General features: G+C 39.4%; 1 protein-coding gene across 8 annotated transcripts in view; it reads right to left on the reverse strand.

Annotated features, from left to right (window-relative positions):
- The window catches only part of DISP1 (dispatched RND transporter family member 1), an 87,474-nt gene that overhangs the window by 36,798 nt on the left and 24,197 nt on the right, over positions 1 to 26,479 (reverse strand). Inside the window, exon 1 of one of the 8 annotated variants that reach the window (XM_069009467.1) lies at positions 21,333 to 21,348. The exons of 6 other annotated variants lie outside the window; for them this stretch is intronic. The gene's annotated coding sequence lies outside the window, so the exon portion shown is untranslated. Of the gene's footprint in view, positions 1 to 3,573; positions 3,754 to 21,332; positions 21,349 to 26,479 lie in introns of those variants that run through there. One more of the 8 variants, XM_069009469.1, reaches the window with a different exon arrangement.

The following is a 26,479-nucleotide window of genomic DNA, read 5'->3' on the forward strand; positions in this document are numbered from 1 at the left end:
GTACCATGGTCTGAGCAGCGATGTTCCTTTGTGACAGTTTTATGGAGTAATCCATCTATTATTTGTAGAGTTAACAGTGAACACAACTCACCCAGCAGACAGCTGCCATCTGCATTGCAAGCCCTTCAGGAAATAAACTAAAGATGTACCACACAAACTACGTAGGATTTGGTGCTCTCCAACTAGCATGTTCTTTTAAAACTTGGATTAAGTTCACCTGTTCCTTTGGCTGCAACTGAAAGAATTTTTCTTTAAGTTTCTTAAAAAGAAAAATCCAAAACAAACAAAAAAACCACCACCACCAAAAAAAAAAAAAAAAAAAAACCAACAAAAAACCCCCAACCAGACTTAAAAAACATTGATTCAACAAATCCCATCTGGACTCATAATCCCTGCAATTGGGAATGACAGAAGTGCAAATCCAAGAGGGAATGACGTAGTGGAAATTTAGTACAACCTAGTATATTAGTACAGATAATTTATAGATATTTAGAGGACGACAGAGAACAGCCAAGTGTTGAGGGTTGTTTTAACCATATAAGAAAAAAAATACCCAAAATATGTAGCATGCACAAAACCAAAACTAAACTGCTGTCAGGCTTTATATTTTCCATTTAAGGTAGGACAAAATTCAAATTTCATTTCAAAGTTATCTAACACTTTTCAGCTGTAGTCAGCATTGCATCACTCAGCCAGCTGGGCCAGTCTCGGCTTTATGGACTTTGCAGACCTGTCAGCTACAAAGCATCATCGTTCTGAGATGAACATGATGTCCAAAGTAACAAAAACATCTTTTCATGTTAAAATTCATCTAAACCACCTGGATTCTAGAAGCAGTGCATTTCTGAAATAAGCAACATTTAACACTCCCAGCACTACCTGTTAAGGCTCCTTGCAGATGAAATACCATAATGGCCTTGCAGTCCTTTAAGACACTGAAGTTTTCCAACATGGCCGATGGGTTACATGGTCTTACAGTTTGTAAACTCAGTTAAATCCTCTCCAGGCTTCGCCTGCTGTGCCAGCCAGTGCACAGCCACTCTAAAGGAGGGTTTGCTCCTCCTTCACATTACCAGAATTCTTTGTATCTTTGCTTTTTCTCAGTGCTCAGAGGAGTAACAGGTGGTGCCTGGTGTTGGATACTGCGTTTCATGGGAGATGTCTACTTATCTATCACTGCAATGGTCTTTAGCAAGTCAAACTGCTTTTTAATGTTTTATGGTTGTTGATCTCCATTTTGGCTCTCAGCTAGACATTTTTCACATTCTCCAGCTCTTACTCTAATGCTATCATACATGGTGCTTGTTTTCTCTCAATACCTTGATTCTTTCTTTTCCATTTCAGCTGTTAACCCCTAGGTCTTCCCTGAAAAGCTTTCTCTGTACAAAACACAGGCACTTCCCAGAACAAGCCATCCCTGTGCTTTCCTTTTTTCCCCCCAGGTATTTCAAGTATATTAAATACATGCATTTCAGCTTCAGGAAGTCTCAAATTCTTATTTCATCCACAAGCAAGTTTACCTGATATATTTATTAATCTATCAGCCATTTCACTTCGAGGATTGGTACAACACAGCTCCTATTTTTGAGAAATGCCACTATGGTCAGCTTATTTTCTGCACAGTCTATAAATACCCATTTTGTCAAGTAATGTCACCCTATTAACAAGCAGATTTTCATCAACGTAAGTCCTTGTTCCCTGAAGTAGTAGTTAGCAGACAATTATGAAGCAGAAGAAGCTTGTAGAAGGGAAATTTCCCCTCCTCCAACTGTTTTGAGAGCCAGCTGTCCCTGCCATCCCTCTCCACAGCCCGTGAGGTTGTGAAGCTGTCCTGTCCTGAACCTGAGACTCCATGAGTTCATTTCCTGTGTCGCAGGCTGGCTCAGGAACCGCAATTCCTGTGACAGGGAGTTTCCAGATGTCACCATGCCAGCACCACAGCTCACATACAGATGGGCACTGGCAAACCAGCGTCGCCAAGCTGGCACAAGAACGGACCCAGCAGCGACAGCTATGGGGTGATGGAGCTGGGAAAGACTGCAAAGGGTAGGAAAACCAGGATTCTTCAGACCCTCAGAAACAGATTTTACTTTGCTTTTAAGCTGAAGTTACTTCTCCTGGCACGGACAGCAAAACAACAGCAGACCATTCCCAGAAATCATTTGCAGGGCTTCAAGTACAGAAATCAATAGCAGTACTTTAACTACAAAGTCCTTTTAAAGTAAAAATCTACAATAGATATAATTAGACTATAGATAGAAGACAACAGGAAGCTCTGAATTCTCTTCCAGAAGTTTTGTATGATTCTAAAGTTTTAATTAAAAAAAAATTTAAAATCATAACTATTTTGGGGAAATGAAAAAAAAAAAGTATTAAAGCCTGAAAAAGCTTCATATACTCTGAATTTTGGAATGAAACACAGCTACTATGAGAAATTATTGGAACCATACTACTTCAAGAAAAAATGTGCGTAGTGCTGGAAAGCAGGTATACCTCAGCACAGTTTAAGAGCCCAGAAAGCTGTTAAAAAAACCCCTAACATTGCTTACAACTGCCACACTGTCATCGCCCTAAATCTTATTCATACTACTTACTGACTTCTATTACCATATGAAAGACTTTAAAGTTTTTGTAATTGCAAATATTCTGATCCAAAATAGCTCTAATCCTGCTTGCACAGAAGGGGGAAAAACAAAAATATGTCTCTTTCTGGCTGTAAGAAGAGTTACTTGCATTGAAAGTTTCACAGGTTTTCACTTCATCATGCTGTGGGATTAACATTGAAATTACTACAGCTGTAAAGGGACATAAAAGCAACACTCTTTAAGCTACAGCCCCAGCTATACCTACCATCACCCTGGCTCTATCAGTGTTACATAAGAGGTTAAGAAACCTCTCCACCATCTGCTTAGAATCAAATTTTTTTCTGTCCAAATTTAAAAGCTATGTTTAAACATAGTAACAGGAATTGTTACTAATATTAGCATTTTTCTTCCTATTTTAACGGAAGTACTAATATAATTGTACCACTACAGTACATTAAAGAAGGCAAAGAGTGAGAATGCCAGGGCACATCAGGCAGGTACACATTGGCAGTCACACCTATTTGATAAACACAGAGCATTCCTTGCATTTGGCTACAGAAAACACAGCAGAGCACTTTTGCTCTACTGGTCCAGCAATAATTTTCTTTGAAAGCTGAACATGGGAGAAGCAATTTTTTTTTGTTGTTTGTCGCTTCATTTCCCAAGCGTGAGCGGGTTTAAAGCCTCCCGTTTGCTGAGCCGCGCTCTGAAGGTCAAATGATAAACCTCGTACAGCACTTTTATCACAGCGCATCTGCTCAAAGAGCCGGGGGTGTTTTGCTCCCTCACCAGGCTCTTCAGCGCTGGCAGGGTCCTGCGCTAAGCTCTCCGGCATTTCTACCCAGCTGAAAAGTCTCTCACAAGCCCAGGAACCCACTTGCATTACAAAGTTGCACTGCAGTGTAAATACACACTAAGTTAAACCTCCATCCTCGCGCTTTCCGAAGGCACGGCCAGGTCCGAAGCAACCCAGCCTCTCGCCACTCACCAGCCGGAGCAGATGGGCAGGAAGGAGGCGGCAGCCCAGTCTCGATCCAGGTATCCCGCGGCTCCGCGCCCGCTCTCCCCGCAGCCGGAGCCGCTGCTCCGCTCGCCCCAACACTGGCCCCGAGCGGAGAGCGCCGGGAGCCGGGGCCGCCCCTCCCCGCGGCAGGTCCGGGCTCTGGCAGCGCCCGGCGGCTCCTCCCTGCTCCTTCTGCCGCCGCGGGAGCCCCGGGCCGCTCCCCGCCCTCGCTCCCAGCCCCCGCGGATCGGGCTCGGGGCTGAGCCGAGCGCCGCAGCTTCACCTGCCGGCGCCTACCGGGGCTGCGCCATCCGCGGGCTCCGCGCCAGCCTTTCCACGTGGAGAGCACGAGTGGCATCACCTTGGCACCGCCTTTTGGAAAGGGAAAGAGCCGAGGGAGGCGGGAGACTGAAAACAGCACCGGGGGTCAGTCGGAGTGCTTTTCAAACTCACTTCAGCCCTCATTAGCTCCTGGCAAAGGGCTTGTCCCCCAGCACCAAGCTCTTACTTCATCCTTTGGTTGCCAGGCATTTCTTACAAAATATTGCGGCGTGGCTACAAATCTCTAACAGGTCTCCAGCAACAAAATACCTGCTGGGATTTAAGGGCTTTTACCCCACCAGATTTTACGATATTTGTACCCAAAAAAGCTTCTTCCACGGATGAGTACTTGAGGACCTGGTAGTTCATCTCCACATGCTTCTCAGATAACATTTTTTTGTACGACTTTATAAATACAAACGTAATTATTACAGACTATTAGTGCAAAAACCTGAAAATTTCATGCTTCACAACTCAAAATGAAAAAATAGAGATTACCAAAATCTGGGGATATCTAAAACCCTCAATTCTAGGACCTCAAGAATAAAGCAGCAGGTTGACTTTTGAAAGAGCTCAGTACTAATGTGGGAAACGTGGTACTCAGCAGAGCTGTTCTATGAGGAGCTTAAAGCCCTAGCAGAGGAAGTGCTATAAACTGGTCTCAAGCTGTGGTACACCAAGATATTATATTATGTTCAAACTCACTTCTAAAGCTCATGTGCTCACAAGCCTTGTGTTTTGGGAGCTGACTCCTGGTTTTTCCTCAGCTCTGGGTATCTCAGATACAAACCTCAGAACTGGCATCTTCCTGTCAGATCTTGTGAATCAGTTGCCCGTAAATCCAAAGTAGATCACAATTCACAGCTGTCTGACTGGCTTACAGAAGTGCTCTCCTTCCTCTCTATTGAAATACAGGAGCTCTGATTTCAGGGTCAAGTTGAACTGGTTGAAGCAAAAGGAATTCCTCACCTATAAGCATTCTTTGCTCTTTGTAAAGCAAAAGATCTAACCAAAGGAAACACTGAGGTTCAATTTTCCTTAGTGTGACGTTAGAATTATGCATTCCAATTGCTATCCAAGTTTTTACACAAGGCAGCTCTTCTTGTTAAGTGGATCTGGTCTTTAACAGGTGATGAGAAACTCTGCTGCTTCCCCACCTCTAAGAGGAAACTTTTTTTTTTAAACCTGTCTTCCTTGACTTTCTCACTGAGCTTCAACTGAGAAATTTCATTGGCATCAGCTGCCATCTCCACCTCCCCCCACACCATCAGCATCCTATCTAAAACATCAGTTTCCTAATATTAATGGATTCTATAACAGAAAACTTGCTTTCCATCCAAGGTAGAACCAGTCAGCGTTAATAATCTAGGACAGTTTTTATTTAAGAAACTAAAATGTTTTTACTGAGCAAAACAGCACTACTACAAAGCAAGTAACTTTCAACCATAATTCAAAATGAAAGTAGGACCGCAATACAGTATTCACTTTCTGAATATCTGAAACACATAGCCTGGAAGTGCCAGAAGAATAATCTCAAAGTTACTTTTCCAAAGTCACACAGCTCCATGTATTTTTGAAAAACATACCTACTAAAAAGTATTTCTGAAATGTGTAAATATTATTGTGTATCAATTCACTGCAGATACTGTATCCCTTGTATTTGCTAACCACCTCAAAGAAGTGACAAAAGGCATATAATATTTGCTCACTGCTTTTATATCTAGGAGGAAAAGGATGATAAAAATCTGAAGGATTACAGTCTATTAAAAGTCTTAGATGGTATGTGCTGCAGAAAATAGTGTTAGTTTGTTAGCACATAAATTTAATGCAGATACATTGTTCCCAAGGATGACAGTAAAACAAATGTACAATGCATGTTCATAGATACAGTTAATAAAGGTATTTGTCCAAATGGGATTTAAATAGTGTATCATGTATTTGAATTACAGACTTGTAGTAGCTTATTGCCTTTACAATATCTGAAAACCTAACTCAACACTAAGTGCTGAGTTTTCACTATGCTGCACTCAAGCCCTGCAGAGCCTTGGTTGCCCGAGGTCCCCCCAGCATATCTCTGGTTTGGACACTTCCATCACCCACCCTAACATCTCCTTCTGCATCATTTCTACTGTTGCTACTTATCCCACCATTCATCTCCAGCAATATCAGACAAATGCTGACTTCTTTACTAGCAAGTGATTAGAAAATACAGCTGAGCCCTACAGCTTATGGAATGCAGGTACAGAAAAACCAGGGCAAAGTGAAAAAGGATGGAAGAATTTAGAGTGATTCAAGGCAGACCAGGAATGTCAGATTTGATCTGTGGAAGCCTCAAAAGGATAAATGAGTAACACTCTGCTCTATTCACTGCCTCGAAATGTGTCTATGCAGGGAATCTGGAGGACATCTGCACTACTAATTCAGCCTTAATTTAAGTCAGTATGATCCTTGATACATCGGGAAGTTCTGCTTACCTATGGATCTACAAATACATTTCATAAGTACTTTGCATGTTCCAACCAAAGAAAAGTTCTTTAACTTAGTTATCATAAGAGATACTTTGTGCATTTTTCTATCATAAGTGGTACTTTTAAAACTGAGATTTTAAAGTAACATTTTTCACGGTATACTTCATGAGTAAAATCAAGTAGTAGTAAAAAGACTAATACAGTTCCCACGTTTCTGTATACAATACTCAGGAAAAAGGTAAGGTATCTGCTACAAAGATAACCATGTCTGAGACTCAAAGGAGCTGTAGTCTGTGTAAGATGAGCCTAAAAGCCTGAAGCTTGTATTTACGAAGTAGAACTGACAGTGTGTTATAATGCATGAAGCTTGACCATTCTCTCTCTTCACACAAGATACAAAGACCTGAAATACTTGGCTGGGACCCTTTCATAGCCTTTCCTAAACTGAAGACATTGGGCAATGCCATTGAGTGCCAGCCACTTCTCCAGCCTTTGGCTGCCCATGATCAAGAGCTGGGACAGAGCTGCCACCCTTCCACTACAGGAGGTGCACCTACACCTTGTACCTTTTCCTGGCTGGATGCCTTCACCTGCCTCTCTGAGCTTAATCTGACATTAATCACAGACTTTTCTTGTCACAGTGTCACTCCTTCAAAGAGAAAGATTCAGAAGAAGCTGGAAGACTTTGAGCATTGAACATTAATATGAGAGCTGGTGGCAGTCTTGGGTGTTCTGGGGATGAAGGACTAAGCAAAAGCTCAGGAAAAAAGTGCACAGGCTTCCAAAATCCTTGTAAGCCAGACAGAAGGCACAAGAGGTACTGTAGAAATTCTGGTGAATTGCTAATGAACTAGGGAGAATAAGGGAATATGGAATAAAAGAGCCAATTAGAGGTTAAAATGACAAAATGAGTTCTGCACGTGGCACATGTACTCTCCACATATTTTATTACAGCCACATTGAATTTTTATTACAATTCCTATCCACCTACAGAATTTCCTGGCTGGTGTTTTCTTTCTTCTTGGATGCAAAAGTCTCTGTTGCCTTTTAGATGCCATAGCACAGTACTTACAGTAGGCAATTTACCAAATGCCTTTTAAAATAAACAATGTAGCAGGAAAAATATGGTAGGAACCAACCACTCATTTACTGCTTTTCATACTAAAGTATATTTTTGTGCAACACTTGAGGTAATTCTAAGATAGCAGCACCTACTTTAATTATTCAGAGGCACACAGAGCACAGACCAGGAACTTCCAGCTTCTAGCAGCACATGGGACATGCCAGCACCGTATTGAGGAAGTTAATTGGGCTGAGTCAGCTTGATCCATCAGAGATTACAAGGTCTAGACTGCCACTGATCCTCACACCTGACAACCTGCAGAGAGATCCAAGAGCCTACATGGTGTTCCCAAGTGTTTTTGGCTCCAGAAATATGAGGCAAAGACACAAAGGGACTTACCTGAGACTGCAGCCACGCAAACGTGAGCTGTCTGCTCCTAAGCGTAAACTGAACCTGAAAAGAGAATGGCTGTCTCCATAAGGAAATGGAGTTTGAAACTCTCAAAATTGGCATTTGGAAGCCTCTGAATACTGCAGTTAATTCACAACCTGTGTTACCCATCCAGAGATGAAAGAAAATATTCAAAATATAAAAACAAAAGCACCCAGCAATGAAAATATGGCACTTCAGTCTGTAGGTTTATTTATCTGAGATACAGGATGAAGAAAAGGAAGTGATTGAAATTCAAAGTATTAAAATCTCCATCCTCTTACACTGTTATTCTTCTATACACTTTTTTCCCCCCCTTGAAGTATAGAAGACTGACCTTCTTATAAATATAGGTTGTAATATAAGCAAAACTGATTCAGTATCATCATATATCTATGGCAGAAGCCTTAAGCAGAGTCCTCCACTTACAGACTGCTGCCTCCACAAAGATGAAATACTGTCTGATCAATAGAGGACATGAAGTAAATTGAGTATCCTCCTCCAGCTTCCACTCATCCAGACTTTATCACAAAATCTTTCATAATTGATAACCTGGAGAAAGGCTGAGAATTAAGTGAGTTTACAGGCTGAAAAATCTTTAAGCCTTGCAAAGCAGTCTTTCTCCAGCACTAGTGACAGGGGAGAAGTTAAGACATACTCTCTGCTCATGCTCTATTCATTGTGGTTGTTTTTTGGGCTTTGGATTTTTTTTTGTTTTGGTTGTTTGGGTTTAAGATATGCAAAGGACATCTGGCTTGGATTTGGAAAATTTAAACTCCACACACTACATTCAATAAACCAGATACCAATGCATTCTTTTTAATATGCTGGAAACTGGACATTTAAGGCCACATTGGCTTAAAAAACATTGAAAGTCAAAGCACAGAAATAAATTTCTGGGGGCAAAGAGGGTCTTTCATTGTCCATGAAGTGCCTAGGACAATGTCCTCTCAGTCCCTAGTGTAATGAAAGAGTCAGTTCAGTATGAATCTGCAAACAAATACAGCCTGATTCTAAACTATTTCCTTTATTGATTTTTTTGTCCTTCATTGATTTTTTAAAAAAGCTCTCAAATTATGATAATGATATTTTACAGCTGTGCCTCCTCCCCCAACTGAAACAAGACACGAGCAGCATTTCTCTAACTTTTTTTCATTGAGACCCTGAGATTTTAAATCACATCATGTGAAGACTGAGTTTTATGACATATAAGACTGTCTTGATTATCTACTCACAGAGCAGAAATACTAACATAAATTTAATGACGTTTTTTGGTGGAGATCTAACAGACATAAACCTTTTATTTCCCATGTTTTCAAACCACACGTACTCTGAATTGAAATGCATATCTGAGGCTCCGCAGTAACTCAAGTCCCACATCACACAAAAGCCTTGAAAAGCTATTAAGTTTTAAAATTCCCCACACTGGATGAAATTATTTACATTACTAAAATAAAACTGAAAGTTGTGTATTAATCATGAAAAACAGAAGAAAGCATTAGATTTAATACTCTGCAAAAAAGCTTTAATATGGAAAATTTATTAGACAGTTTTATTAGCATCTCAAATGGTTTTCAGATACTAATATGAAGAAAACTTGTTAAAAAACCAAATAAATCTGGAAGCAGAATTGCATATCTATACTTTTAATTTATCTACAGCTTACAATGTTTTGAAGGAATTTTTAATAGCTTGTCTTCAGCTGTAAAACTTTCATTCTCTAAAGAGAGTGCTCCAATAATAAGTTACATTAAAATGCAGCTGCATAAACATGTTTACACACAGTTATATTTTCTCATTCACATTCCTTTCTCACAGGTGTACCTTTTCCACTATGAAGTAACTGAACTTAAGTGTATCTTATATAAAAGTGCACACATGTATAATGTCACTTGTAAAATAGTCCAGACTGACCAGGGGGAAAAACTAACAGAATGCTTTATCTGAACATAAAATAAACAAGTGACATAAAAAGCAGTAATTCTACCACTTGTACAACACCAGCACTTAAATTACAACCACCAGCCTGATGGCAGTGAAAGCCACTATTGCAGTGTAACTTTTTTTTTCTGATGACAGGAGAAATGTATTTTACTAGTACTGTTTTAATAATCACCACATTAACTTATCTATAATCAAAGAAATAACAAAGAACTGCATTTCTCCCATCATTTGGAGAAATTCATATAGCAACAGTCCAGAAACCACAAATACCACTATTTCCATTTCAGTTAGGGAAGCAAAGGAAAAGTCACTTTTTTCAGATTCATATTCTTAGTTCAGGAAACAGCAAAGTCTTGCAACATATGGGATTCTTTCAGAAGATATCAATTATTTTTAAGATAGGTACCACTGTTTTGAACTTAATTTAGAGAAACTAAAATTTTAACTACTGCATTTATTGCAACTGCATAAGTATTGCCATATAATGCTTATGCAATATAAACAGCTGTGTGCAAAATAAACTTTTATGTTGCAGAGATCAGAAAACTATTCATTTTGCTGTTCATTTCATTCACTTACACATCTAAGTAGAAGGTTCTTGCTCTTCTTTTAAGAGCAAACAAGGTAACAATCGTAATTCTGAAACATTTCTTCTACCTACTGCACGTTTGACTTCCAACCTAGCCTCGCTCCCTTGGCTTAGTAAAACTAACAGGAGAGGAAATCCCTACCAGCCTCTTAGTTGTTCATTTTTTTTTAAAAATATTTTCAAAACTAACTGCCTAAACCTTCAAACAAATACATGAAAGAGTTCCCCGTCCTTTTGTGCTCAACCAACATCACACCTTCACCTTTCTTCATTAGGAAAGTGGAACAAGCACCAGAGCTAATTTTTTTTTTCTTTTTCCTTCCCCCCCCCCCGGAAAAAAAGAAAGATCTAAGTGTTTGGAGTAAACAAGCATTGCTAGAGCCCATAGAGGACCTTTTATTTGAAGTGAGCTTTACTGACACACTGAAGGAAGGCCTGACAGACAAGGCAAGAGAAAATGGTATTTGAGCACAACCTCAGTGTTTGCTCACCAGGCTGCTTGCCTGCCACAGGCTTACCCAAACACAGCCCCTGAAATGCGAAGTCAATCTTTTCTGGCTGTCTCTTAGCAAACACATGTGAGCCTGGGAATTCCTCATACACTCAGATAAATCAAGAACCAGACCGTTCAGAGCCCCAGCCTCCATGGCTTTAGAAGGAGATGTCAGATTTCTCTGGGAGCCTCTGATTTCACACTACTTTGACTAAAATACAGTTATTGCCCATCATATGCAAGCCACATAATTTCCAAAACTGTTCAACAAGCTTGACACATTTCTGTTTCACCTGCTACTCCACGGTCAAAACCTTGAGACAAGTCTAAACTATGAAACACCTACATAACATTCCCCTATGTTGTTTTTTTTTAATGCTATCTCTATTCCTTTTGTATCATGCCCAGGGGTATTGAGGCATGTCTTCTCAAAAAACTTATTTGGCATTTTCTACTGTGCACAGGTTCCCTGGAGCCACACAGTTCTGACTGTACAGTACAAAACTTGTGCTGTCAGTTCAAAACTGCAATGGTACCTTCCTGATCAATGCTCAAATCAAGAAATCCTTTAGAAAAGGACAAGGTACACAAACATTGCATTACAGCTGTAATACAAACCCAGACAAATTGCTTCCCTGCATGAGGTCCATTTAACAAATCAGATTTTTATGTAGAAAATGACCCAGTATTGACCAAAACATCTAAGGTGATGTACTTGAGTGCTCTTCAAACCTAAGGGTACCTCTTGAGATTTACATTCAATAAATACAGTCGGATACCTACTTAAAGATGGAATTCAAGAACAGACTTTGACTAGACTACATATTCTGTGATGTACATAGAAATTCAGTTGGACAATATTGCTTTTACCATTTTATCCAATTACAATACAGGCTACACATGCTCAGTTTCTAGGAGATTCATTGGAATAGGATTTGGTTCTCCAGTATCAGATTAACTCCCTTCACACAAGAATTAAGGAATCTTAAGAGGATCAGCTGCTGAAATGTATTTAGGAGTACAGTATCTTTCCTTACCCAGGATTTGAGGATCAGGATTCTGAAGCAGCAAGACTGATACCAGTCTGCAAAGGAAACCAGGCTATGGGAATTGAGAGAACACTAGTCACTTTTGGTCCTTAAAGACTACAACTGTGGAGTTGTTTTTTCTTTTTTAAAATCCTGATGAAGAGGAGTGCCTGGTATATGCCAGCAGTACCACAGCTGTACAAAGTCAACACCAGGAAAGCACCTCCATATCAGACATGGAGACAAGGAAACAGCAGCCGTGGAAGACTCCTGGCAGCCTCAGGCAGCAGCAGCTGCACACCCCTTCCAAGGCTCCAAGGAAAGTTTGGTCCCTTTGCAATTCCCTCCCTTCCTGCTCCCTTAATTGGGCCATGTACCTGTTCCAGGGCATGGGCACTGGTAATTTTAATGAACCTGAAAAATCTGTTTACTACCAAGCCTTTGAACCTTTATAGCAAGTGTTCAGATATTAAAACCTGAATATTCTTTTTATAATTTTAAATCTTATTTCACAGAACAGCCTTGTTTAGTCTACAGATTTAACAGTCACTGGCAGATATCATTTTAAAGAGCAATGCACGCAAAAGATACTGACCTTCCCAGCAAGAACTCACAGGGCAGCTATTCAAAAAATAAGACCAGCCACAGTAAAGGTTGCTCCACTTGTCAGAAGATATTAATCTTTGCATATGCCCTTTCCAAAACAACTTAAGTATAAATCTACCAGCAAAAAAATCTTTCCCAAAGAGTTTCCTTTAGAAACAAAGCCAAAAATAATCTAACCTTGAGGGAACCATCCCAATGAATTTTGCATGACTTGTTCTTCATACTTGTATGACACATCCATGTTTTTCCTCACAGTGAACAAAAAACAGTGTCATATGGATCTGGTCACAGTACTCAAAGGCACACGAAGTTATTGCTAGGCATTAGAAGAGACTTTAATATCAGCCAGTGTTCTTTCCACCTTTCCAGTACAGCTGAGTGTGAGCAGGACCAACACTCTGTGCACAGTAAGTGACCCCGAGCTCCTTGGTTACTGGCACATTATAAACTAGGGGTGAGAGCAAGCTGCTCACATGTATCAAGGAGAAGGGGGCTGGGAAGAAAGGAGAGAAAGGAGCCTGGAATGCTTGGCCCAGGGCTGGAGGACAAAGAATTTCAGAGCTAGGCGGCAATTTTAAGAGGCAAGTGCCTATCACGCAAACATGTGCTCACCATGCTCACCCACACACTTCCTCTTCAGAGATTAGTTTTAATCCCAAAAATTTTTCTAAATGCAACTCCCCACATATTTGCACAAGCTTGTTTGCTGGCATAAGGATGGTGGCTATAGCAGGCAAGGATAACCAGATGGGGGAGATGCATTTCTCTCAGTGGCATTGACCACTTAGGTTCACTTAGGAGAACATGTGCATATAATGTGTATACCAGAGTACAAAGTGCAAAAGCAATAGGCTTTACAAGACTAAAGAGAAACTTTAAAAAAATGCTTAAGAAAAAGCATGCAGTACACAGAATATAACTAAAAGGCAGAAATGCAAATCACAGGGATAAGCATGATGCACAATCTCTGGCTCTAAGTTTTCTGTAAAACAAGTTATTGCTGAACTAGTTTTGAATTCTCACAAAACAACAAAGCAGAAACAAAGGGCTGTGTTCAAAATGCTTACAAACTGAAATTCCAGTTCCCTACATAAAGGACTTTCTTTCATTAGGACAAGATGGAAAACAAGTCAGCGATTAGCATTCTAATTCAACACTAAAACATAGTGGGGTACAATTGGTAAAGGCACTGACAGGCATTTTCCCAGGTTTCTTGTTGAATGACTGCACTTTTTCTTTCAGAAAAAACAAGTCAACAGTTCAACAACATCATTATCTGCTATGACTTTCTTCACAAGTGCTGCATTACTGAGCTACTTGCATGGCTACTGTAAACACTGAGCAGGAGCATCAAGGCTCTTCAGATAATCAGTCAGAGCACAACTGAGAAAAGAACAGTCACACTTCTTGTGCACAGAACACACCCAAAAGACTCCAGCCATCAGGAGCTAGTTTGCAGGTAAACATGTGAGTGACAGCAGACAAAGCTGTATTCCATTAAAATGGCAGGGGTGAAACCTTCAGAGGGACATAATTCAAGGAAAACTGTGCTGTGCATTACTGGATTCTGCACAGTTCTTCACAAAAGCCTCGTGACTTCAGAAATAAAAGAACAGGTTTTGTTAAATTTCCTATGCCCACTCCTCATATTTAAAGGTGGAAAGAAATATTTCCCTCAGGGAAGGGGGGCCCAGTTCATAATTTCTGGATTAAACCCATTACAATTAGCTGCAGAATGAAATTATTAGTGACAGGTTCACTGAATTACCTCTTTACAGAGGTCACTGGAGCTTCCTAGAAACCTAAAACTGCCACTGCAAATTTAGCTAATAACAATTGAGTTTTTGAAACCACCTAAATTAGAGGTAAACATAATAAAGAACCTGCTTTAATACCCTAATTTAGTCATGCACTGTAGTACAATACATTTTCATTTTTTCACTTTGAAGTTATAGACTAAGAAACACAAGAGTTTTGGCATGCACCACTATTACATCAACATTTTATATCCACAGATGTGGATGTAGAATTTCTATTGGTTTTAAATATGTTCATTTCTCTTTGAACTATAACACAAATCAAGAATGATTTTTCTGGCAAGTACACAAAATACAGCTTGATTAGCACATTTAAAATAAGATTATACAGAGTCTTAAAATAGGATTAAACAACAGCTTTCACCATGTAAAATTCTGTTATGAAATGAATCAATTTTGCAGTATCGAGAATCTGAAAAAAAAAGAAACCACATGTACAAAAGTCTTACTTTCATTCTATGCTTAGTACTGCCATTTTGAAGTTTTGCTCAACTATTGATGAAGGACTTTAGACAGAAATTGTTCAACCCACCACTTTACAGGCTACACTTAGTTCTGCTTAATCTTCCAAGACAGTTAATAAACTCTGTGCACTGTTTCATGTAAAGTACATACAGATCCTCAAAGTCCAGCCTGTGTTTCCCCCTTCCAAGGAAGTGACCTCACCACCAGATTATGAAGTCCTGTTTCTCTTACTGGTGCTCTCCGTTGCTCTGGTCCTGTAAATTTTGCATTCCTGGTAGTACAAAGGACGCCCTTCATCCCAACCCAGTAAACAGCTGAGTAGTTAAGAGTCTGCTACTTGGTGAGAAACCTCAGCCTCAAATCCTTCAGCTGGATTTCAGCATTAAATCCAAGTCTTCCCTTTTTTAGGGTTATCGCTACAGCTGCCCAGCAATTATATCCAAGCTTTGCAGGGCATGTGGAGACACTGGTGGGATGCTGCTGCAGTGGCACTCGGACACTGGGGCCTTGGCAGGAGCAGCACTGGGCACAGCTCTGCTGCCCAGCACACCAGTTTGCCCAGCTGCTGGGAGCACAGGGGGACTGGATGTTACATTTGCTTACACCAAGCTCTCCATCCCTCCCAAACACAATGAGAACCTTCATCCCTGCTGTCCCTCCCAACTTTTGATCTACTTTGTCACAGGCTGCTTCAAGAACTCACAGAAGTAATGCCATTCCATCCTAGTTGAATCCATTTTGAAATGCCTATTTTTACACAGTGTAAAAATAAACACCTTGAATTCTGATGATTCATAAGGAACTGCCAGGTAAAGTGGTGCTATAACTGAATTACTGGGGAAGAAATAGAAGACCCCATGAAATGGTCATGGTAAATCTTACACTAAAATGAGGGTCACCTGTCACAACTGAGCCACATTCATTAGTATTGAACAGGAACCTAATGGAGTTCCCATAGTCTCACAAGCCTTAAATAAATTTTAAATGTGCTCTGTTAGGATTTATTTTACCAGTGGAACACTATTGTGTAAGGATCACAGAATCCCACTGACCCTGGTCATGAGTTCCCTGGAACTATTACCAAAATTCCACAGTTGCCAGAGACCCTGAATCTGAAGTAGACTGATACTAATTTGCAATTAAGAGACTAACCTACCACAGAGTGCAGGTTTCGTGGTCTAAATTCAGTTCCCTTTGTAATTTCTTTTTTTCTGCTTACTACTGTAAGGGGTTTTGTTTTAATAACTAATATATCTCATGCAACAACTAGACATACCCATAACAGATAATTGATGCAAAAGGCTGGAAAAAGAGCTTGATTAACCAGCTGTAAGATTCAGTATTACCTTTTGCATAGGACACATCTGATTCTGAACAAGGAAGGCAAACATACTCTGTGCTGTGCTAGTCTCTGTATCTTTGTGGTAGAGAGTAAGACCATATTATTCAACTTCTTCCTGGCACTGGGTGTCTAAATTGAAAAAATGACCACACTCTCCAGGTGTCTAGGTTGATCAAATGACCTCATTGAAATAAGAATTTCTTTGAATTGTTACAATTCAAAATTTGCAGAATACTCTCAAGTATTCAGAATTTGCAGAGTACTCTCAGCAAGATTAAGCCAAGAAAGGACAGACACTTAAATACTGAAGTGTTTCTCGTCCTGCAAAAGAAACTTAGAGGTAACAAATATTAATTTAAATAGGTAACCAAAATGCTGAGACATTTGCAAGGAAACTGAGGCACTGAAGTCTTGGAGTGGTCTAAACTATCTCCAAATATTATTTAATATTTGGATTCTAGCTCCTCTTGCAGTGCAACTTCTGCTAGCCTTCAAGACATTAGACGATCTAAAATTCAACAAACTCTGTCAGGCGCTGTGCTGAATTATCTACCATCTGGAAACTGTAAAAATAAAAGTTATATGAAGGGACACAAAAAATACTATTAAAATAATACAGTGGTGACGGTAAAGCTTGACAACTTTCCAACAGACCTAACTGGAAACCTGCCTTTTCTGAAGACCCATACAACTTAGAGCAAGCTGACTGAGAGCTAAGAGCCCTGAGGCATCAGATAAGGCTACCCAAGCAGTCTCCTACCTGTGGAGATTAAACTCTATTTCTTTCTACAATGAAATGCAGAATTTTTTTGATTTAGCTTTTAAATTAGATAAAAAATAGAAATCTAATTTCAAAACATTGAAGTTCCTTCCAAAAGTATAGTTCTCTTTATCCAGCCAGCTCCATGTAGTCTCCTTCTGAAAAACATAGCACTGCTCAAAATTAAGTCCAAAGGATTATTTGGAGTTGTCTTGCATAAACACAAGCCAAGTATCAGCTTAAGTTACTATAATGGTCTTTATGTAGGCTCATAAGTCACACGGCAAATTCTGGCAGAAACAGACTTCAGTCTTTAGACACGTTCAGATATTTGAACATAGTGCCAAAAATCTCCCAAAGATAAGTGAAACACACCAGGAAAACTGGTTTTAATATCCGAAGAGTTACTCAAGCTCAACTGAATTTATCAAGATAAAGAATACATCTTTCTTGCTATGCAGAGGACAGATGAATCCTTCTGCTCAATATCGAACAGCTGTTGAAACAACAGATGCTGAAAATTCTCTAAGAGAGTCTACAAACAATCTTTTATGGAGCAAATTACTTTGCAACCTTAACACCAGAGTTCCTATAATGAAATCAATTTCTATGCCATGGTCTTAATTTCAGTTTACTGCACATATTCATTCAACCTACAGCCTCTAAGCTTTATATTCAATAAGTTCTCATACCAGCAGTTGTGTTCCATAAAGAGCCTGGTTCCCTTAACAGTGCTAGTATTTGCTCAGTGAAATATTAGTTCCTGCAACCTGTCAGAAAGGAACTGAACAACAACACACTCCAGTCTGACCAAACAAAAAGTAAAAAAGCCTAAACAAGAACAAAAAGGACACATTTTCAAAACTGGGTGTTTTACTCTACCTACAACAGTTCTGCTTATTCCACACTCCTAAGTGGAAAATTGTAACGTTTCACCAATTTACCAAAAAGCTTTTATTTTTTCACCCAAGGTTTAAGCCAAATGTGTCTCCCCACTGGATCCCAAACTTTAATTTCCTTCTACTTCTGCTATTGTTATGCCAGCACTTCTAAATATTTACCCTTCCCAGATTCCTAAAATGGAAGAAGCCGGGGCTCTTTTGTAGTGCAGATGATTTGCACAGACCCCAAGCAGTGGAGAAATTCTCACGCTTTCATGGGAGGGAACTGGATTTAGGGGACACTTTGCTCCTGACAGGGTAAAGTAATCTTTAATAAATTTAAATTGAAAGGTCTTTCTAACACAGAGGGATTATGTATATCTTCCTTATGTACAACGATAAACATTAAAGGTATTAGGAGACATTCCTTAGAGAACTGCAGATTTACATTTTTCATGAAGTGTAGATGTGATTAAACTGCATCTAAAGCTGGAAATGTTTAGCACTAAGTAACTGAAAAATTACTTTTCTGTATATGTCACTTCAATTTATCTTCTGAAAAATTGAACTGTCACAGACAAGGATTCAGTAAAAGCTTAATCAAAAACGTTAAGGCAATACTAACAAAATGCAAGCATAAACAACATGAAAAAGAAAACTGCATTTTTATCTCTACTGAATCTTTTGGAGTCTCCACAGGGGCAACTTAGTTCTTGGTATCAAAGAGGGAAGTCAGCTTGGTCTTTGCTGGCATCACATATTCAGCAAAGGGACCTACAAGAGAAATGCTCCATATACTGTTTATTTATTAAATCTACCCCACCCATAGTCAAAAAAGTCATGCTACAGTAAATCTAAAGGAGATGTAAACATGTAAGATACTAAGGAGTCATCTGAGACAAAAGCAGATTTCCTATTTTTGTAAGCACACACTGAGTTACATCGTCCTACTTAACAAAAATCTGTTGCTAAGGGTAGACGGAAGGCTATTTAAAACTTGCTAAAGCCATTGATTGTGTCATTTTAGCTGAAGCTGTGAGTAGAAGTATCAATATATTATTCTTTATTTTGAAGTTGTCAAATTATGCACTCTAACTAAAGAAAATCCTTCCAGAAAATCTTTGTGAGCACTGAGCCTCTTCTGTCATCAAAGTAAACATTTCTTTGTGTATCTATTCCATCTGATAAAGTTGGATTTTTTTCCCCCTTATGGATGCTGAAAACTTGAGGGATAAGAATCTAAATGAGATCATGGTTCCCATATATTACAAAATTCCTTAAGAATCCATACAAGTGCATAGTAATCGACAGAGGAATATAAAGAAACTTAAAAGTGTTTTTCTGCACTGTGGGGAGCTGCAGTTTCTCAGGATCGAACTCAGAACACATAGGCATATCAAAAAGGAGGAAAGAGAACAGAGGTTGTCCCAATCTGCTTTTCAGTTTAAGGCAGTAAAATGACCAAGTCATAATTTTTAAAAAACCAGGACAAAAATACTTCAAAGGAATGGCTGTTAGTACCAAACCCATTTCACACAGTTCCACCAGTCTATCAAAAGCAATCTCTCCTTATCCTCTTGGTACTGCACCATTCCTTCTCACTTTACATGGACCTTTGCTTCTTTCTCATCTCCTGCTTCTGTTTTTATCTCCTCTCATCCTGAACTTTTCTAATTACAAAGTCTTCTAAATCAGCAGAACCAGAAACTTGGGAGAATAATTTCTAGAAGCAGCAGTCTAGATAGGGAAGGGGAAATCTGCCTCTGTCCTGCAGATTTCTCCCTGTGTAGAATGCCTATCTGCACAAACACCACTTACCATTGCAAGAAGTTTAGATGTGCAGGACAGTTTGACCATGTAACCAAGGAGCTGCTGTGGGCACACAGGTTCTACAGACTCCATTAACCAGTTTCACCTTTTAATCATTGCAGTGACCTGCACTGCACTTGTACCTCACACAACACTCAAGTGCCAGTCACCATAATGCTCATTCAGGAGGTGTTCCTTGAGTTCTCCAATTTAGGGTAAGATTATTTCCAAGCTATTTAAGCCTTAAAGGAAAGAGCTGGAAAACATAGTCTGAAATTTTGTTCATGAGACTAGTGAGAAACTGTAACATTCAAAGTCTTCATTAAAATGACTTTGATTTTACAGACTGACTTCAAGAAAACACTTCAGAAAACCCTAACTTAATTGGCAAGTTAAAATACAATTACATTTCACCAATTTCAGATTAAGACAGGTGACTACTTTAAACTCTCAAAACACCACTGAACGAGCAATAGCTACTTATCACAGAAGCCCCTATCTTTAGAAAATATTGAAAACCAGTGGTGGAAATATAAATCATTAAAATAGAACTTTAGAAAATAACAGTGGATATTGACAAATTGTAGGCACTTATTTTTCTTAACTTTTTTTTATAGGTGTAACAGTTGCTTTACAAGTCATAAGAAAAAAAATAAAAGAACAATTCTTTACCTCTACAATTTAAAACTCATAGATGAACAGTGAAGGTTTGGTGCATCAAGTAACACAGCTGCTGGCTTCAAAACTAGTGATTATGAGAAAAATTTTAAAAGCTGAAAAGAAAGATAAAACCTTTCGGAGTCCCCTAACTGCACTAACCAAAGGTTGAACACTACTGATGACTGGACCAAACTTTTTAATACTCTTTGTTCTGCCTTTCCCTTTTATTTAACTTACAAGATATGCTTTCCCCAAATCTGAATTAAAAGCAGAGAGATAAACTGGAAAACTGTAATAGCATCAAAGTTACACGGATATGCAGCAAAGAAATACATTGCTAACTCTGACTAGCAAGGCAAGATTCCTACCTTCAGCTGAAAATAAGTTTTAAAGAGCAGCCAAGGTGAATTTGCATAGTAAGGAACAGTGTTAAAATGGGAAATGTTTAGAGAGGGAGTTAGCAGTTCTGTATATATTATAAACAACATCCAGACAACAGGTCACAGATACAATCCTTTCAAAACAGTTAAGTGTCTGCTGTTCTCAGGAATCTTGCCCTCTCCAGTGCAGAATGGATGATGTTACTCTGGAGAGCAAAGGCAAAAGGGAACAGGAAGAGAAAAGGCACCTGGAAAGAAGTAGCCCAGTTTTAGGTGGGATGATAACACTCTGAAAGCTGCTGCATAAGGAGAAAAGCATTTTGAAATAGCTCTTTGTGTCACTCTCCAACAGAAGATTTTAATGATAATGAAAATAAGGGAAACTGGAAAAAAAATCCAACCATAAGCTACATAAAAAAGAGAACATGTTCACAAGAAGAAATGCAAATACTTATTGGCCTTTCCTCCAATCATCAATGCAGAACATGACATTGTATGTCTGTATGTCCTACAATTGAAATTGCCATCGATGCTCCTCACTAAAAGCAAGAAAGATGTCACCTTCTGGTTCTGGATTAGTTACCTTGAACACAAGTGAGCTGACAACTGTAACAGCACCTTCTCAATACAGCAGAATTAAAATCATGAACTCCCCAGAGCCTGCACAAAGCAACCCCAACCTTCCTTACCCAGCCACGGGTGTGACTCTTGAGAAGCAGCTGACTGCACACAGAACGAAGTCTCTACTGGAAACCAGGCTTGTGTGTTACATTTGATGTACTTCAGGCAAGTGAAAAACTTCATTAGAACATTCCAAACAGGTTTCCAGGAACAGCAGCACACTGAATTAGGGGCTAAAGGAAGAGGAGTTGTCAGTTGTAAGTGCACCAGAAAGAAAAACAGGAACACACTTCCTGGGGCTTTTTAAATTACACTTCAAGAGCTATTGTTACTAATAGCTGCTCTGAGCTGTAAAAACTGCAACCTTGGAGGGCAAAAGTCAAAGAAACCCTACTGGTTTTCCCCGGATTACTCACAGAATTAATAAGATCATTTGGAAGGCAGCCTTGAGGTTATCAGAAATCTCCCGTCACATGCCCACAGCAAACTTTTCCAGCATTTCTGCTTACAACTCTTTAATGAATTGCAGCACTGAAGCAGAAATCCTCTTGCCTGCTAGCAGGTCGTGCTGGAATGCAATTTGGCTACCTATGTGTTTTGTGTTTCCAACAGCAAAGTTACAAAAAAAGAAAAAGAAACAGGTAAGTCTTTAGCAGTTTTCCACCACATGATTCTGAGACAGCTTTTAAAAGTGTATTTAGCACTGAAAAAATAAATGTCACAGCTTCTGTATCAATATTATTACTGACAACATAAGCAAATTCTCTTAATTTTTCAGTACATAATCAAAGAGAACATTGCTTTAAAGTACCATAGGAATTGTTCCTTTTTAAAATATTCTTTAAAACAAGAGCACTGGAACAGGCTGCTCAGGGAGGTGATGGAGTCTCCCTCTCTGGAGACACTCAAAAGCCACCTGGACCCGGTCCAGTGTCACCTGTTCCAGGTGACCCTGCTTTGGCAGGGGGGTTGGGTGATCTCCAGAGATCCCTCCCAACCCTAAAGAATCTGTGATTCTGTAATAGGTCTCAGGCAGGTAGAAACAATCTGAACAATGACAGTTCATAGTTCATTGAGGACTGCTGTTTTGATATACAGAAAACCCTAAACATCAATGGAACTAAATGGTGGATATGATTCAAACAGATTCTTGTCAAGGAAGGAATGGTAGGATTTTAGCTACGGGCACGTCTTCACTACACCATATTTAGGTACTTTGAGGATTTTGGCCCAGGGCACTATTTGTGTACAAATATCTCATATTCTGAGCACGTGAAGTTCCCCACAAAACAGACACCAAGATGGGTATCAAAAATACAGCTTGCCAGCCAGAAGCTCAGACATTCACTGTGAATTTGTGACTGGAGGTCAGCAGGAGAACAACCCAAACTGGTATGCCCACTACAGGACAGCCTTTTGATATGGCCACAAGAATAAGCAGAAGCAGGTAGAGACCAGATAAATAAAAATGACAATATTCATGGCAAAGCAGGATTTCAACTTGTCCTTAATGTGATGGGCTTGGTCAAAGATCTGGCATTGCTGCAAGTGTGCATCTGAAGCGTTAAACATCTGAAAATCCTTTTTTTGGCCTTTTGGACAAACTTTCTGAGAAGAAAATTAAAGGACTTGAAGAGGGTGAATCAGTCTGGGAACCAGAGTAACATTACAGAAGAGCAGAGACTGCATGTATATCATCATCAGGTTGGAACCCAAGGGAAAAGTAAAATCCCAAAACGTACTTCCTTCCTTAAAAGTCAAAAAAGAGACCAAAATCCCCAAAGCAGCCTGCCACAGGTAAGAAGCTGAGTTAACTTTTTTATCAATTTGAGAGAAACTGGTATTTGTAGAAGGATTTTGCTGGTTCAATCAGTACACTCACTGGAGACATAAGATAATCAGGCATTGACTGTCACAGCTTAAAACACTGTTTTGCAATATTTCACTTCCCCTCCTACATCCCAGACAATCCAAAATGGATTCCAAGCAGGCAGAAAAATTAAGGGTCTTTAGCCAGTCACATCTGTTTTACTTGAAAAGTTACAAGCAGCACAAATCCAACACATCAGGAGGCAGAGGGAACACAGAAACGCATCCAAAGACACTGCTCTTAGTTTCCAGAACAGAAAAGTTAAATCAGAATATGGAGTGAGGTTGTGTCTCAGCTGCTGTACATGGAAGCTCACTGTCCTGAGAAGGGTTAACATGGAGAACTTATTGACCACTTGAACATGCAAGCTGGACATGTTTTTTTGCACATTAGAAACAGCCTTAATGCCCTGTCTGAGATATTTTAAGTCATAAATCCTACTGTATGACATGCAGTTTTAAGAAATCCCATGAGACTGCTGGTGCCTGCTACCTGGGCACTGCTGATTCACTGTTTGCATCCACGTGCTGCAAAGATTGCTGTCGCATGCAATGTTCTGTTCAGCATCTTGTTTGTGTTGGCAGGAACTTTTGCCCACTCTTGACAGAAAAAGCTTAAGATGAGGTTTAGAAATTCCTTGATCAGGGCAGATACTCCCTTCTCCTCATACAACCCATGTCAGGGAGCAGGGAGGAAGGAAGAGAAGACAAGAGAAACAAACCTATTAATAAACTCAGAACAGAGAAGCATGGGTACATAAAATTTTGATAAATCAAGTTACCAGTTATCTACACATTTTACTCCAAAAAAGATGGAACAAAGGATATCTGTTGCTTCCCCTGTACTGCTACACCATGAGCTTGAAGAGCTGCATGTCCTGCCTTGGACTCAGTGATTTCCATCCAATCCCAACAGCAGCTCTTGACCTCACTCTTTTATTTGTACCATGTTCTCTCTATCAGCAATGACACGAACCAAATTTGCCACCTGAACAGCTGGGCAACAACAGCTTGCCTGTCTTGGGCTTTCAGCTACCTTCAACTTTTAGCAAGTGCTCAGTACAAACATTCTTCTATTGGGATGATGCTTTCTAAGTTCAAGCAGCACAGTGTCAGCTGGAATGCCCAACAGATGGGACAGATGCACACTGGCTGGTGACAGCCATGGCAGTAGGGATGCAGCAGACAAGTAATGGTTGTAAATCACGGAGGTTATGGAAGAGAACCACTGTCTTGGAAAAGCCACTTACAGTGACAAGATGTGAGGATAATTTCCATTACCTGAAAATAACAGTCACATCAAGTTCCTTACCTGTCAATCTTGAAAAAAGAAAAGTAAACTTTTTTTGGTAGACTTTTTTAGAGTCAGCCATAGTTCTGTCAACAAACAAAGCTTCATCCTGCCATTACACAGTCAGTCCAGCAACTACTAGCCCAATATCTGTACAACTCCCTAAAATTTGCCCTGCAGACCCCTCTATCAAAAAGGTTAACAAAGATTTTTTCCCCTTTCACGCTGCTTCACTAGTAACCCCTTCTTTTGGTTTGTCTGACACAATTAAAATCTAATTTCCACATTTTTTGGATGATGACTTCTTGTCAGAACTGTGTTATCTTGGGACTTTTAACCAAGGTGCAATTTTTACACAACAAGATTATAGGAAGTATCATCACAATCTCATTCTCTCCACAAAGTAACTGGTATGGATTTATTATTTCGTCTACAGTACCTTCAAGCAAAAATTTTCAAGTCTGAAATGATGCAGCGAAAGAAGACATCATCTACACTCCATATTTAAGTTTAGACATTACCAACGAACCAGAACAATTACCAACAAAGTGTCTATTTAAATATTTTAAAAGCTGAGTATTAAAATCAAGGAAAATTTTAAATGTCTTAACCTGAAAACAAAGATTGAGAACTCACATAGATACCAAACATGAAATATATGCATGGGAAATGGTTCAGAAGAGAACTACAAAGCTTAGATATTAGGAGTAGGAAAGGAAGATCCGTAACATGCTAGTTGATAGCCAGCTTCAGACAGTATCCACTAAAAAAGGTATCAGACAACTTTTTGACTGCTCATGCAAATTGAATGAATGACTTGATTTCAGAACTGACAGTCTCAAAGAGTCAAGAATTTCTAGGCATAGAGTTGCCTGTTCCCACTGCAGTAAACCACCAAGATGACTTTTTTTTTAATAGAAAAAAAATAGTTTCTCTACAGTAAAAAGTTTTATTCAGTAGAAACCTCAGGAGTGATGGGAAGGGACCAGACCTGCTTCACAAATGACCTGACATTATTTCTGCATCCCTCAGAGATTACCACTGGGGCAGAAGACTCCCAGGGATATTCCAGTCAAGGCCTCTATGATGCAGTTTGTGCTGGGTGTGGAAAGCCACATGAATTAGAAGCCCAAGGAATTGTAAGCATCTTGCTGATCTTGCCTACTACAATGAATATAAAGTACCTTACTCAAATCCAAAATGTAAACAAATTTGTGTAATTCAAATAATCAAAAGGTAAATATTTATGTGCAACTGATGGCAGATTTCTAATACTTTTATCACCTGATTTACATCAGGAATATGATCTTGTGTTTATCTATTCTTTATTTGAGGTGGAAAATAAACTAGTTCAAAGTATTTGTGCTCATTTAGGAAAATCACATCTCTGCAAAGGATATTTATGAGAAAGATGAGAACAAAGTTTCTCATTATCAGAATACCATGCCACTTCACACTTTCTACATAGTTTTTCTAAGAAATCCAATTTTTCTTAGAGTTTGGAAAAAAATGAAAAAGCAGTTGTACCTGGATTGAAAATAAACCATCTGAACCGATCAGCCTCCCAAGGGAATCTCAGTGTAAAATTTTAAGTGAAGCTCTGCTTGGAATTTCAACAAGGTAATTAGGTATAGACCACTTCAAAGTGGGACATGTCTATACTGATCACTGGCACACACAGTATTGCAGAAGGGGAGCCAGTACTTCCATCAACATTTGAATAAAATACGGATTTTTTAAAAAATCCATACTCTACAAGAAACATAAGAACAGACTGGGAGAATAGCTGCGCAGGTCTGCTTTTCGCGTTTTTCAGCCAACATTACTTATGCCCGTATCAAAAGCTTCTTTGGAAGCACCAGAACTTAGCTGTTGGCTCCAAATACCTTAACATAACTAGAATGCTTTTAAACTTCATTTAAGCCATACTTCCTAACCCTTCTGTGCAGACTGCAGGGGATTGCAGATCCAGTTTGTCTTCCCTCTTGCTGACCTTAGGCAGCATCACAGCTCAACTTGTCCTGCTGGAACTCACAAGTGTGTGTCCAGTGTCTC

The sequence above is a fragment of the Aphelocoma coerulescens genome, chromosome 3 (assembly GCF_041296385.1).
Source record: "Aphelocoma coerulescens isolate FSJ_1873_10779 chromosome 3, UR_Acoe_1.0, whole genome shotgun sequence".
In the NCBI taxonomy this organism is placed as follows: Eukaryota; Metazoa; Chordata; class Aves; order Passeriformes; family Corvidae; genus Aphelocoma; species Aphelocoma coerulescens.